At 34.0% G+C, this 14,918-nt stretch overlaps 1 protein-coding gene across 2 annotated transcripts in view; it reads right to left on the bottom strand.

Annotated features, from left to right (window-relative positions):
• The window catches only part of cnpy1 (canopy FGF signaling regulator 1), a 75,935-nt gene that overhangs the window by 20,606 nt on the left and 40,411 nt on the right, over positions 1-14,918 (bottom strand). The window lies entirely within an intron of this gene.

Genomic DNA, 14,918 nt, shown 5'->3' with positions numbered 1-14,918 from the left:
TGCAGTGGACATGTGTGTTTTAAATAAGAGATACTTTGTGTCCACTGCAGTGGACATGTGTTTTAAATATAAATTAATTTGTGTCCACTGCAGTGGACATGTGTGTTTTAAACAAGATACTTTGTGTCCACTGCAGTGGACATGTGTGTTTTAAATAAGAGATACTTTGTGTCCACTGCAGTGGACATGTGTGTTTTAAACAAGATACTTTGTGTCCACTGCAGTGGACATGTGTTTTAAATAAGAGATACTTTGTGTCCACTGCAGTGGACATGTGTTTTAAATATAAATTAATTTGTGTCCACTGCAGTGGACATGTGTGTTTTAAACAAGATACTTTGTGTCCACTGCAGTGGACATGTGTGTTTTAAATAAGAGATACTTTGTGTCCACTGCAGTGGACATGTGTTTTAAATATAAATTAATTTGTGTCCACTGCAGTAGACATGTGTGTTTTAAACAAGATACTTTGTGTCCACTGCAGTGGACATGTGTTTTAAATAAGAGATACTTTGTGTCCACTGCAGTGGACATGTGTTTTAAATATAAATTACTTTGTGTCCACTGCAGTGGACGTGTGTGTTTTAAATATAAATTACTTTGTGTCCACTGCAGTGGACTTGTGTGTTTTAAATATAAATTACTTTGTGTCCACTGCAGTGGACATGTGTGTTTTAAACAAGATACTTTGTGTCCACTGCAGTGGACATGTGTTTTAAATAAGAGATACTTTGTGTCCACTGCAGTGGACATGTGTTTTAAATATAAATTAATGTGTGTCCACTGCAGTGGACATGTGTGTTTTAAACAAGATACTTTGTGTCCACTGCAGTGGACATGTGTGTTTTAAATAAGAGATACTTTGTGTCCACTGCAGTGGACATGTGTTTTAAATATAAATTAATTTGTGTCCACTGCAGTGGACATGTGTGTTTTAAACAAGAGATACTTTGTGTCCACTGCAGTGGACATGTGTGTTTTAAATAAGAGATACTTTGTGTCCACTGCAGTGGACATGTGTTTTAAATAAGAGATACTTTGTGTCCAATGCAGTGGACATGTGTTTTAAATATAAATTACTTTGTGTCCACTGCAGTGGACGTGTGTGTTTTAAATATAAATTACTTTGTGTCCACTGCAGTGGACATGTGTGTTTTAAACAAGATACTTTGTGTCCACTGCAGTGGACATGTGTGTTTTAAATAAGAGATACTTTGTGTCCACTGCAGTGGACATGTGTTTTAAATATACATTAATTTGTGTCCACTGCAGTGGACATGTGTGTTTTGAATAAGATACTTTGTGTTTACTGCAGTGGACGTGTGTGTTTTAAACAAGATACTTTGTGTCCACTGCAGTGGACATGTGTTTTAAATAAGAGATACTTTTGTGTCCACTGCAGTGGACATGTGTGTTTTAAACAAGATACTTTGTGTCCACTGCAGTGGACATGTGTGTTTTAAATAAGAGATACTTTGTGTCCACTGCAGTGGACATGTGTTTTAAATATAAATTAATTTGTGTCCACTGCAGTGGACATGTGTGTTTTGAATAAGATACTTTGTGTTTACTGCAGTGGACGTGTGTGTTTTAAACAAGATACTTTGTGTCCACTGCAGTGGACATGTGTTTTAAATAAGAGATACTTTGTGTCCACTGCAGTGGACATGTGTGTTTCAAACAAGATACTTTGTGTCCACTGCAGTGGACATGTGTTTTAAATAAGAGATACTTTGTGTCCACTGCAGTGGACATGTGTTTTAAATATAAATTAATTTGTGTCCACTGCAGTGGACATGTGTGTTTTAAACAAGAGATACTTTGTGTCCACTGCAGTGGACATGTGTGTTTTAAATAAGAGATACTTTGTGTCCACTGCAGTGGACATGTGTTTTAAATATAAATTAATTTGTGTCCACTGCAGTGGACATGTGTGTTTTAAATACAAACTACTTTGTGTCCACTGCAGTGGACATGTGTGTTTTAAATAAGATACGTTGTGTCCACTGCAGTGGACATGTGTTTTAAATATAAATTACTTTGTGTCCACTGCAGTGGACGTGTGTGTTTTAAATAAGATACTCTGTGTCCACTGCAGTGGACATGTGTGTTTTAAATACAAACTACTGTGTCCACTGCAGTGGACATGTGTGTTTTAAATAAGATACTTTGTGTTTACTGCAGTGGATGTGTGTGTTTAATATAAGATACTTTGTGTCCACTGCAGTGGACGTGTGTTTTAAATACAAACTACTTTGTGTCCACTGCAGTGGACGTGTGTTTTAAATACAAACTACTTTGTGTTCACTGCAGTGGACATGTGTGTTTTAAATACAAACTACTGTGTGTCCACTGCAGTGGACATGTGTGTTTTAAATACAAACTACTGTGTGTCCACTGCAGTGGACGTGTGTGTTTTAAATACAAACTACTTTGTGTCCACTGCAGTGGACGTGTGTGTTTTAAATACAAACTACTTTGTGTCCACTGCAGTGGACGTGTGTGTTTTAAATACAAACTACTTTGTGTCCACTGCAGTGGACATGTGTGTTTTAAAATACAAACTGCTTTGTGTCCATTGCAGTGGACATGTGTGTTTTAAAATACAAACTGCTTTGTGTCCACTGCAGTGGACGTGTGTGTTTTAAATAAGAAATACTTTATGTCCACTGCAGTGGACGTGTGTGTTTTCAATAAGATCTATACGTCCACTGCAGTGGACATGTGTGTTTAGAATAACAAGCTATTTTTTTGTAATTTTTTTTAGCAAAAACGTCCATTGCAGTGGACCAAAACAAACTCTTACGCAAAACACAAATGTCCACTACACTGGACATTTGTTGTCTCTACTTTTCCAGCGTTCCCAAATGCTTGTTATTCTTAGCACCAATGTCCACTGCAGTGGACAAACAAAATATTCTTAATTAAAACACATATGTCCACTGCAGTGGACAAAATATTTTCTCATTTAAAAAAAATAAATAAAAATGCTTGTTTGTATAATAGGGCTATTTTTCGTAACGCTGATATATATATTTTTTAAATGAGCAAAAACAAACGTCCACTGCAGTGGACATAAGTCTTTTACATAATAGCAATTTTTTGTCCACTGCAGTGGACGTTTGTGTTTGGAATGACAAGCAGTTTGTGTTGGAACGCTGACAAACTAAATAGGGAAAACTCAAACGTCCACTGCAGTGGACAAAAAAAAAATAGCTCGACATCAAACACGAATGTCCACTGCAGTGGACGTATGTGTTTAGAACACCAAGCTTTTTTCTGAGCTGCCAACAAAATCAGTCGACAACAAAGGATGAATGTGATGAAAATAATGAGATATTTTTATTGTAAAAACAGCAAATGTCCACTACAGTGGACATTTGCTGGACAGTTTGGGATGTATTAGAGCATGGACATAAAGTTTCATGTTTGGACGCACCTGCTGTGTATAAAAATGCAGCGAGCTTGTTTTTACATTTTTTTACTTCAGGTTTTCTATTTGAACATGTTTCTATTATCACCTTTGATAAAGTGTTGGGACACTTGTTGGCCGCGGGGACGTTTGCTCAAATAAAATAAAATAAAAAACACAAAAAGAATCAAATAAAAAGCTGACATGCAAACATTTGTTTTCTTATTTGGATTATTTTTAGTCATTTTAAAACATTAAATCTCAGAATTCACCTCAAATTTTACTGGAAAAGTTGAGATGACTTGATAAGCAACAGGGTTCACTCGATAAGGTGAGGTGTTTAAATGTTCACTTGATAAGGAGAGGTGTTCAAATGTTCCTTGATAAGGTCAGGTGTTTAAAAGTTCACTTGATAACGTGAGGTGTTTAAATGTTCCTTGATAAGGTGAGGCGTTTAAAGGGTCGGTTGATAAGGTGAGGTGATTAAGGATTCACGTGATAAGGTGAGGCGTTTAAAGGTTCATTTGATAAGGTGAAGTGATTAAGGGTTGACTTGATAAGGTGAGGTGTTCAAATGTTCCTTGATAAGGTGAGGTGTTTAAAACTTCACTTGATGTGTGGTGTTTAAATGTTCCTTGATAAGGTGAGGCGTTTAAAGGCTCGGTTGATAAGGTGAGGCGATTAAGGGCTCACGTGATAAGATGAGGCGTTTAAAAGTTCAATTGATAAGGTCAAGTGATTAAGGGTTCACTTGAAAAGGTGAGGCGTTTAAAGGTTCACCTAATAAGGTGAGGTGTTTAAAGGTTCACTTGTTAATGTGAGGCGTTTAAAGGTTCACCTGATAAAGTGAGGCGTTTAAATGTTCACTTGATAAGATGAGGTGTTTAGAGGTTCACTTGATACGGTGCAGTGTTTAGAGGTTAGGGTCGGTTGATAAGGTGAGGCAATTAAGGGTTCACGTGATAAGATGAGGCGTTTAAAAGTTCACTTGATAAGGTGAAGTGATTAAGGGTTCACTTGAAAAGGTGAGGCGTTTAAAGGTTCACCTAATAAGGTGAGGTGTTTAAAGGTTCACTTGTTAATGTGAGGCGTTTAAAGGGTCACCTGATAAAGTGAGGCGTTTAAATGTTCACTTGATAAGATGAGGTGTTTAGAGGTTCACTTGATACGGTGCAGTGTTTAGAGGTTCACTTGATAAGGTGAGGTGTGTAAAGGTTCAATTGATAAGATAAGGTGTTTAGAGGTTCACTTGATAAGGTGAGGTGTTTAAAGGTTCACTTGATAAGATGAGGTGTTTAAAGTTTCACTTGATAAGGTGAGGTGTTTAAAAGTTCACTTGATGATGTGAGGTGTTTAAATGTTCCTTGATAAGGTGAGGCGTTTAAAGGGTCGGTTGATAAAGTGAGGTGATTAAGGGTTCACGTGATAAGGTGAAGTGATTAAGGGTTCACTTGATAAGGTGAGGCGTTTAAAGGTTCACCTAATAAGGTGAGGTGTTTAAAGGTTCACCTAATAAGGTGAGGTGTTTAAAGGTTCACTTGTTAATGTGAGGCGTTTAAATGTTCACTTGATAAAATAAGGTGTTTAGAGGTTCACTTGATACGGTGCAGTGTTTAGAGGTTCACTTGATAAGGTGAGGTGCGTAAAGGTTCACTTGATAAGGTGAGGTGTTTAAAGGTTCACTTGATAAGGTGAGGTGTTTAAAGGTTCACTTGATAAGGTAAGGTGATTAAAGGTTCACTTGATAAGGTGAGGCGTTTAAAGGCTCACTTAATAAGGTGAGGTGTGTAAAGGTTCACTTCATAAAGGTGAGGTGTGTAGAGGTTCAGTTCATAAGGTGAGATGTTTAACGGTTCTCTTGATAAGGTGAGGCGTTTAAAGGTTTACTTGATAAGGTGAGGCGTTTAAAAAGGTTCACTTGATAAAGTGAGGCACACTTAAGTACGTGCTGAAATACACGCTCAAGTACACACATAAGGACGCACTCAAGTACACACTTAAGTATGTGCTTAAGTATGTGCTGAAATACCCACTTAAGTAGGCACTTAAGTAAGTGCTGAAATACACACTTAAGTACGCTCCAAAGTACACAGCAGTGTGGTGAACAGACTATAGTGAAGTAGTAATATCAAGAGTATATGAAGTATTCCTCCATGTTGGAGTGTGAACACAATACAAAAACATTCATTCATGCTGTGGATTTTATTTCAGCATAAAAAACAAAAACAAACAAACAAACAAACAAACAAACAAACAAACAACAAAGTCAATATTTACTAACAACTATAAACACTTATTCGTATTGTGAGTACACATCTATGTTTGTATTGTGAGTACACATCTATGTTTGTATTGTGAGTACACATCTATGTTTGTATTGTGAGTACACATCTATGTTTGTATTGTGTGTACACATCTATGTTTGTATTGTGAGTACACATCTATGTTTGTATTGTGAGTACACATCTATGTTTGTATTGTGAGTACACATCTATGTTTGTGTTGTGAGTACACATCTATGTTTGTATTGTGAGTACACATCTATGTTTGTATTGTGTGTACACATCTATGTTTGTATTGTGAGTACACATCTGTTTGTATTGTGTGTACACATCTATGTTTGTATTGTGAGTACACATCTATGTTTGTATTGTGAGTACACATCTATGTTTGTATTGTGAGTACACATCTATGTTTGTATTGTGAGTACACATCTATGTTTGTATTGTGAGTACACATCTATGTTTGTATTGTGAGTACACATCTATGTTTGTATTGTGAGTACACATCTATGTTTGTATTGTGAGTACACATCTATGTTTGTATTGTGAGTACACATCTATGTTTGTATTGTGAGTACACATCTATGTTTGTATTGTGAGTACACATCTATGTTTGTATTGTGAGTACACATCTATGTTTGTATTGTGAGTACACATCTATGTTTGTATTGTGAGTACACATCTATGTTTGTATTGTGAGTACACATCTATGTTTGTATTGTGTGTACACATCTAGCAGGTATTGTGTACAAACATTGGAATGCTGTATTGACAGAAGATCATTAGTAGTATATGTATTGTTTATTTCATCAAATATTTCATTTTTTCAGGTTGGCATGAGAAAGCTCAGCTAAAACAAAGTTTTTCTATTTTCTCTCACGCCCCCCCCAAATAGTTAATGTTAGTTAGTTAATGTTAATGTTTTTTTTACTAGCCCCAAAAATGCTATTACACAATTGCCGCTCACGCCCCCCCTTCACTCGACACCCCACACCCCACGCAGGTGAGTTTTTTCACGCCCCCCCCGTAGTTAGTGTTTTTTATCTGTATGCGCCAAATTAGTTCTTTACTCGCACCAAAAATGCTATCACACAATTGCCTCTCACGCCCCCCCTTCACTCGACACCTCACCCCCCCTGTAGTTAATGTTATTTTATCTGTATGCGCCAAATTAGTTCTTTACTCGCACCAAAAATGCTATCACACAATTGCCTCTCACGCCCCCCCTTCACTCGACACCCCACGCAGGTGAGTTTTTTCACGCCCCCCCTGTAGTTAGTGTTATTTTATCTGTATGCACCAAATTAGTTCTTTACTCGCACCAAAAAATGCTATCACACAATTGCCTCTCACGCCCCCTTCACTCGACACCTCACCCCCCCTGTAGTTAATGTTATTTTATCTGTATGCGCCAAATTAGTTCTTTACTCGCACCAAAAATGTTATCACACAATTGCCTCTCACGCCCCCCTTCACTCGACACCCCACACCCCACGCAGGTGAGTTTTTTCACGCCCCTCTGTAGTTAGTTATTTTATCTGTATGCGCCAAATTAGTTCTTTACTCGCACCAAAAATGCTATCACACAATTGCCTCTCACACCCCCCCTTCACTCGACACCCCACACCCCACACAGGTGAGTTATTTCACGCCTCCCTGTAGTTAGTGTTTTTTATCTGTATGCGCCAAATTAGTTCTTTACTCGCACCAAAAATGCTATCACACAATTGCCTCTCACGCCCCCCCTTCACTCGACACACCACACCCCACGCAGGTGAGTTTTTTCACGCCCCTCTGTAGTTAGTTATTTTATCTGTATGCGCCAAATTAGTTCTTTACTCGCACCAAAAATGCTATCACACAATTGCCTCTCACACCCCCCTTCACTCAACACCCCACACCCCACGCAGGTGAGTTTTTTCACGCCCCCCCTGTAGTTAGTGTTTTTTATCTGTATGTGCCAAATTAGTTCTTTACTCGCACCAAAAATGCTATCACACAATTGCCTCTCACGCCCCCCTTCACTCAACACCCCACGCCCCCACGCAGGTGAGTTTTTTTCACGCCCCCCCCTGTAGTTAGTGTTTTTTATCTGTATGCGCCAAATTAGTTCTTTACTCGCACCAAAAATGCTATCACACAATTGCCTCTCACGCCCCCCTTCACTCGACACCTCACCCCCCTGTAGTTAATGTTATTTTATCTGTATGCGCCAAATTAGTTCTTTACTCGCACCAAAAATGCTATCACACAATTGCCTCTCACGCCCCCCCTTCACCCGACACACCACACCCCACGCAGGTGAGTTTTTTCACGCCCCCCCCGTAGTTAGTGTTTTTTATCTGTATGCGCCAAATTAGTTCTTTACTCGCACCAAAAATGCTATCACACAATTGCCTCTCACGCCCCCCCTTCACTCGACACACCACACCCCACGCAGGTGAGTTTTTTCACGCCCCCCTGTAGTTAGTGTTTATCTGTATGCGCCAAATTAGTTCTTTACTCGCACCAAAAATGCTATAACGCAATTGCCTCTCACACCCCCCTTCACTCAACACCTCACGCCCCCCCCCACAGGTGAGTTTTTTCACGCCCCCCCCCCCCCACAGGTGAGTTTTTTCACGCCCCCCTGTAGTTAATGTTATTTTATTTGTATGTGCCAAATTAGCCCTCTACTACCACCAAAAATGCTATTACGCAATTGCCTCTCACACTCCCCTTCACTCGACACCTCACGCCCTCCCCCCCGCAGGTGAGTTTTTTCACGCCCCCCTGTAGTCAATGTTATTTTATTTGTATGTGCCAAATTAGCCCTCTACTACCACCAAGAATGCTATTACGCAATTGCCTCTCACCCCCCCCCCCCCCTTCACTCAACACGTCACGCCCCCCCGCGGGTGAGTTTTTTCACGCCCCCCTGTAGTCAATGTTATTTTATTTCCATCCATCCATCCATTTTCTACCGCTTATTCCCTTTGGGGTCGCGTAGGGCGCTGGAGCCTATCTCAGCTACAATCGGGCGGAAGGCGGTGTACACCCTGGACAAGTCGCCACCTCATCGCAGTTATTGATAGATAACTAATATATTATTGAGAGATTTGAGCAAAGAAAAAAAGAAGAATTTATTTTATTTGTATGTGTCAAATTAGCCCTCTACTACCACCATAAATGCTATTACGCAATTGCCTCTCACACCCCCCTTCACTCGACACCTCACGCCCCCCCCCCCCACAGGTGAGTTTTTTCACGCCTCCCCAGGTGACAGAGTTTTATCAGCACCCTCCCGTAGTTAATGTTTTTTTTTACTAGCACCAAAAATGCTATTACGCAATTGCCTCTCACGCCCCCCCTTCACCTGACACCTCACGCCCCCACATTTTATGTCAACGCATAGATCTAAAGTTGATATTTCAGCTTCTTTTTTAAATATCTGACTGTTTTTTAACACTTGAATGACTGTGGGACCTTTAACTTGAGGAAAGCCCTAATGGTTACAAAAATATTGTTTTGGTGTTTTGACCTATTTAAAACTACAATTACTCAAATATTTGACTTAGAAATTTTTTGGGGATAAATCTTGCAATTTTTGTGTGTTTGTCATAAAAAAACAGGGTATTATTGAACAAAAAAGGGCATAAAACATACATTAAAAAAAATAATTATATTTAATATGTTAAATAAATCTAAAGGTTATCTATAGATATTTTGGCAAAAAAAAAATAATAAAAATAAATAGATATCTGACTTATTTTTAACAGTTTATTGACTGGGACCCTTTTGGGTCCCTGGGACCTTTAACGTTCACCAAGCTTGAGGAAAGCCCTAATGGTGATAAAAAGGGCATAAAATATTAAAAAACTATTTTATGTCAACAGATAGAAATAATTATGATATTGCAGCATATCTGACTAATTTTTAACACTTGATTGACTGGGACCCTTTTGGGTCCCCGGGACCTTTGACAAAAGGGCATAAAATATTTAGAATATTTAACATTTAAACATTTTATGTCAACAGATAGATTAAGGTTCATATTTCAGCAGATTTAAAAAAAAATATATCTCACTTGTTCTTAACACTTGATTGACTGGGACCCTTTTGGGTCCCCACGACTTTTGACAAAAGAGCATAAAGTATTAAAAAAAATTTGAACATTTTATGTCAACGCATAGATCTAATGTTGATATTTCAGCTTGTTTTTTAAATATCTGACTCGTTTTTAACACTTGATTGCCTGGGACCCTCTCCCTGACCACCTGAGGGCACCACAGACTGTGGATGCTTTTAAAAAAGGCTTAAAAACCCTTCTTTTTAAAAAAGCTTTTTTTTTATTTTTAGATATATGCGTTCTAGTTATTAGGCTGTTCAAGTTTTTACTTTTATTTATTTTTATTTTTTTAATACACTGTTGCAATTTGAGGTTGTTTGCTCATAGTAAAGTGCTTTTACAAATAAAATCCATTATTACTATTAAAGTATTAATTTTTTTTTAAACATTTTATGTCAACGCATAGATCTAATGTTGATATTTAAGCTTGTTTTTTAAATATCTGACTGGTTTTTAACACTTGAATGACTGTGGGACCTTTAACTTGAGGAAAGCCCTAATGGTTACAAAAATATTGTTTTGGTGTTTTGACCTATTTAAAACTACAATTACTTACTCAAATATTTGACTTAGAAATTTTTTGGGGATAAATCTTGCATGTTTTGTGTTTTTGTCATAAAAAAACAGGGTATTATTTAACAAAAAAGGGCATAAAACATACATAAAAAAAAAAATATATATATATTTTATATGTTAAATAAATCTGAAGGTTATCTGTAGATATTTTGGCAAAAAAAAAAAAAAAAATAGATATCTGACTTGTTTTTAACAGTTTATTGACTGGGACCCTTTTGGGTCCCTGGGACCTTTAACGTTCACCAAGCTTGAGGAAAGCCCTAATAGTGATAAAAAGGGCATAAAATATTAAAAAAACTATTTTATGTCAACAGATAGAAATAATTATGATATTTCAGCATTTTTTTTTTTTTAAATATCTGACTCGTTTTTAACACTTGATTGACTGGGACCCTTTTGGGTCCCCGGGCCCTTTGACAAAAGAGCATAAATACAGACAGGCTAACCTCCTCCAACCTCCGAGGACAAGGCTACGAACAATGGGAGACCGGGCTTTCTGCTCTGTGGAACGCTCTCCCTGACCACCTGAGGGCACCACAGACTGTGGATGCTTTTAAAAAAGGCTTAAAAACCCTTCTTTTTAAAAAAGCTTTTTTTTATTTTTAGATATATGCGTTCTAGTTATTAGGCTGTTCAAGTTTTTACTTTTATTTATTTTTATTTTTTAATACACTGTTGCAATTTGAGGTTGTTTGCTCATAGTAAAGTGCTTTTACAAATAAAATCCATTATTACTATTAAAGTATTAATTTTTTTTTAAACATTTTATGTCAACGCATAGATCTAATGTTGATATTTAAGCTTGTTTTTTAAATATCTGACTGGTTTTTAACACTTGAATGACTGTGGGACCTTTAACTTGAGGAAAGCCCTAATGGTTACAAAAATATTGTTTTGGTGTTTTGACCTATTTAAAACTACAATTACTTACTCAAATATTTGACTTAGAAATTTTTTGGGGATAAATCTTGCATATTTTGTGTTTTTGTCATAAAAAAACAGGGTATTATTTAACAAAAAAGGGCATAAAACATACATTAAAAAAATAATTATATTTAATATGTTAAATAAATCTAAAGGTTATCTATAGATATTTTGGCAAAAAAAATAATAAAAATAAATAGATATCTGACTTATTTTTAACAGTTTATTGACTGGGACCCTTTTGGGTCCCTGGGACCTTTAACGTTCACCAAGCTTGAGGAAAGCCCTAATGGTGATAAAAAGGGCATAAAATATTAAAAAAATATTTTATGTCAACAGATAGAAATAATTATGATATTTCAGCATTTTTTAAAAAAAATATCTGACTCGTTTTTAACACTTGATTGACTGGGACCCTTTTGGGTCCCCGGGCCCTTTGACAAAAGAGCATAAATACAGACAGGCTAACCTCCTCCAACCTCCGAGGACAAGGCTACGAACAATGGGAGACCGGGCTTTCTGCTCTGTGGAACGCTCTCCCTGACCACCTGAGGGCACCACAGACTGTGGATGCTTTTAAAAAAGGCTTTAAAAACCCCGGGACCTTTAACGTTCCCTAAAACTAGCATAACTTTAAGACCACGGTCACTGGTTTAGTGGTGCCTCTCTGCAATGAATGTAGTTTTTCCTCTACCTGTGTTGTGGTTTAAAGGGCAGACGAAGCGACTTAAAAACGCGTCAAAAGTCGCGAGGTCTCGGCGGACAAAAGGCGAGTTCCCTTCCCCCTCGCCGAGTCAGGCCGCTTTAGTTCCCTAAACGCTTCCTAGTCAAAATGAGGGCGGGGGGGGGTGGGGGTTTAAGGCGGAAATATAATTACAGGCTGAAAGCGCGGGAGGCGGAGCCAGGTTTTTGACATCAGAGCGATTTCACAGGCGGCCTTTAGACGAGGAGCCAAGCTGATCAAAGCTGGCTGCAGCCGGCCCACAAGGGGAGACTTAAGTATGCTAATCTCCAGGACAAATATATTTTAATCTTGTTAGAATACAACTTAATGCCAAACTTTAAACTTTGTCTCTAAAGCTCCTTTCCAGCCCAACACTCACCTTTTATCACTTTCGCACCTTTCAGCGTTTATTGCTTCTCGCAGGAAACTCTTTTGTCTTTCAGTCGCTAACATCTGAGCACAACATGCACACACATGTAAATAGTTATTATTAGCATACAATGTTACATTTTTAATAGTTAAAATCCATTTCAAATAGTTTCTATTAAGTAGACATTTTTGTCATATTTTCATAGTAAATACACATAATATATATTTTAGTTGTTAAATATTCATTGTGTAATTTGGACTATTTTAAATGTTAATGTCATAACATAAAATAGTAGCATTCAATATTTTCTTAATGTTATTAATGTATTATAGTTTTATTTTGTATACATTATACATATTACACTTTTATTTACAAATAAATAGAATATATTCTTATAATTTCATTTATTAATTTCAATAACATTGTAAGTGTCTTTATTTACATATAATACAACAGATATTAATATTTTCTTATTTTATTTAGGTATTATTGTATTACTTTTATTTTAGTATATTATACTTTTATTTACACATAAATAAAATATATTGTCTTCATTTCATTTATTAATTTTAATTTTAATAAAATTGTAAGTATCTTTATTTAAATATAATACAACATATTTAAATATTTTCTTATTTTAGTTAGGTATTATTGTATTAGTTTTATTTTAGTAAATATTATACTTTCATTTATGTATAAATAGAATATATTTTCTTCATTTCATTTATTAATTTTAATAAAATTGTAAGTATCTTTATTTAAATATAATACAACAGATTTAAATATTTTCTTATTTTATTTAGCTATTATTGTATTAGTTTTATTTTAGTATATATTGTACTTTCATTTATGTATAAATAGAATATATTTTCTTCATTTCATTTATTAATTTTAACAAAATTGTAAGTATTTTTATTTAAATATAATACAACAGATTTAAATATTTTCTTATTTTATTTAGGTATTATTGTATTAGTTTTATTTTAGTATATATTATACTTTCATTTATGTATAAATAGAATATATTTTCTTCATTTCATTTATTAATTTCAATACAATTGTAAGTATCTTTATTTAAATATAATACAACAGATTTAAATATTTTCTTATTTTATTTAGGTATTATTGTATTAGTTTTATTTTAGTATATATTATACTTTCATTTATGTATAAATAGAATATATTTTCTTCATTTCATTTATTAATTTTAATAAAATTGTAAGTATCTTTATTTAAATATAATACAACATATTTAAATATTTTCTTATTTTATTTAGGTATTATTGTATTAGTTTTATTTTAGTATATATTGTACTTTCATTTATGTATAAATAGAATATATTTTCTTCATTTCATTTCTTAATTTTAATAAAATTGTAAGTATCTTTATTTAAATATAATACAACAGATTTAAATATTTTCTTATTTTATTTAGGTATTATTGTATTAGTTTTATTTTAGTATATATTGTACTTTCATTTATGTATAAATAGAATATATTTTCTTCATTTCATTTATTAATTTTAATAAAATTGTAAGTATCTTTATTTAAATATAATACAACAGATTTAAATATTTTCTTATTTTATTTAGCTATTATTGTATTAGTTTTATTTTAGTACATATTATACTTTCATTTATGTATAAATAGAATATATTTTCTTCATTTCATTTATTAATTTTAATAAAATTGTAAGTATCTTTATTTAAACATAATACAAGAGATTTAAATATTTTCTTATTTTATTTAGGTATTAATGTATTACTTTTATTTTAGTAAATTATACTTTTATTTACATATAAATAGAATATATTCTCTTCATTTCATTTATTAATTTCAATAAAATTGTAAGTATCTTTATTTAAATATAATACAATAGATTTAAATATTTTCTTATTTTATTTAGGTATTATTGTATTAATTTTATTTTAGTATATATATATATATATATATATATATATATATATATATTATACTTTCATTTATGTATAAATATAATTTATTTTCTTCATTTAATTTATTAATTTCAATAAAATTGTAAGTATCTTTTTGTTTACATCTCATACAACATAGATTTAGATATTTTCTTATTTTATTTAAAGTATTAATTTAAATAATTTATACAAATTATATATGTTTTTATCAATGAAAGAAAAACATTTTACTTAAAAAGTTTACTTGCTAATTACTTTACTCAAATATTTTACTTATTTTTACATATTTTGTGTTTTTGCCATAAAAACAGGTTATTCTTTCACAAAAGGGCATAAAATATTTTAAAAAATATATACAATTTTATTTCAACGGATAGATATACATTTGGTATTTCAGCATATTTATATACAGGGTAATTGCACCAAAATATCATTTAAGATATAAATATGTGATTTGTTTAATATGAATTAATAAATTAATATTTATACCTAATATAGTTATACCTACTTTAAAATATTTTTTCAGTTTTTTGTTTTCTTCTTTTTGATAAATGTCCTAATTCAATTGTGTATTTTTTATATATTTC

Source organism: Nerophis lumbriciformis, linkage group LG33, assembly GCF_033978685.3.
Source record: "Nerophis lumbriciformis linkage group LG33, RoL_Nlum_v2.1, whole genome shotgun sequence".
Lineage (NCBI taxonomy): Eukaryota > Metazoa > Chordata > Actinopteri > Syngnathiformes > Syngnathidae > Nerophis > Nerophis lumbriciformis.
This window is presented reverse-complemented; position numbering and strand designations above follow the sequence as displayed.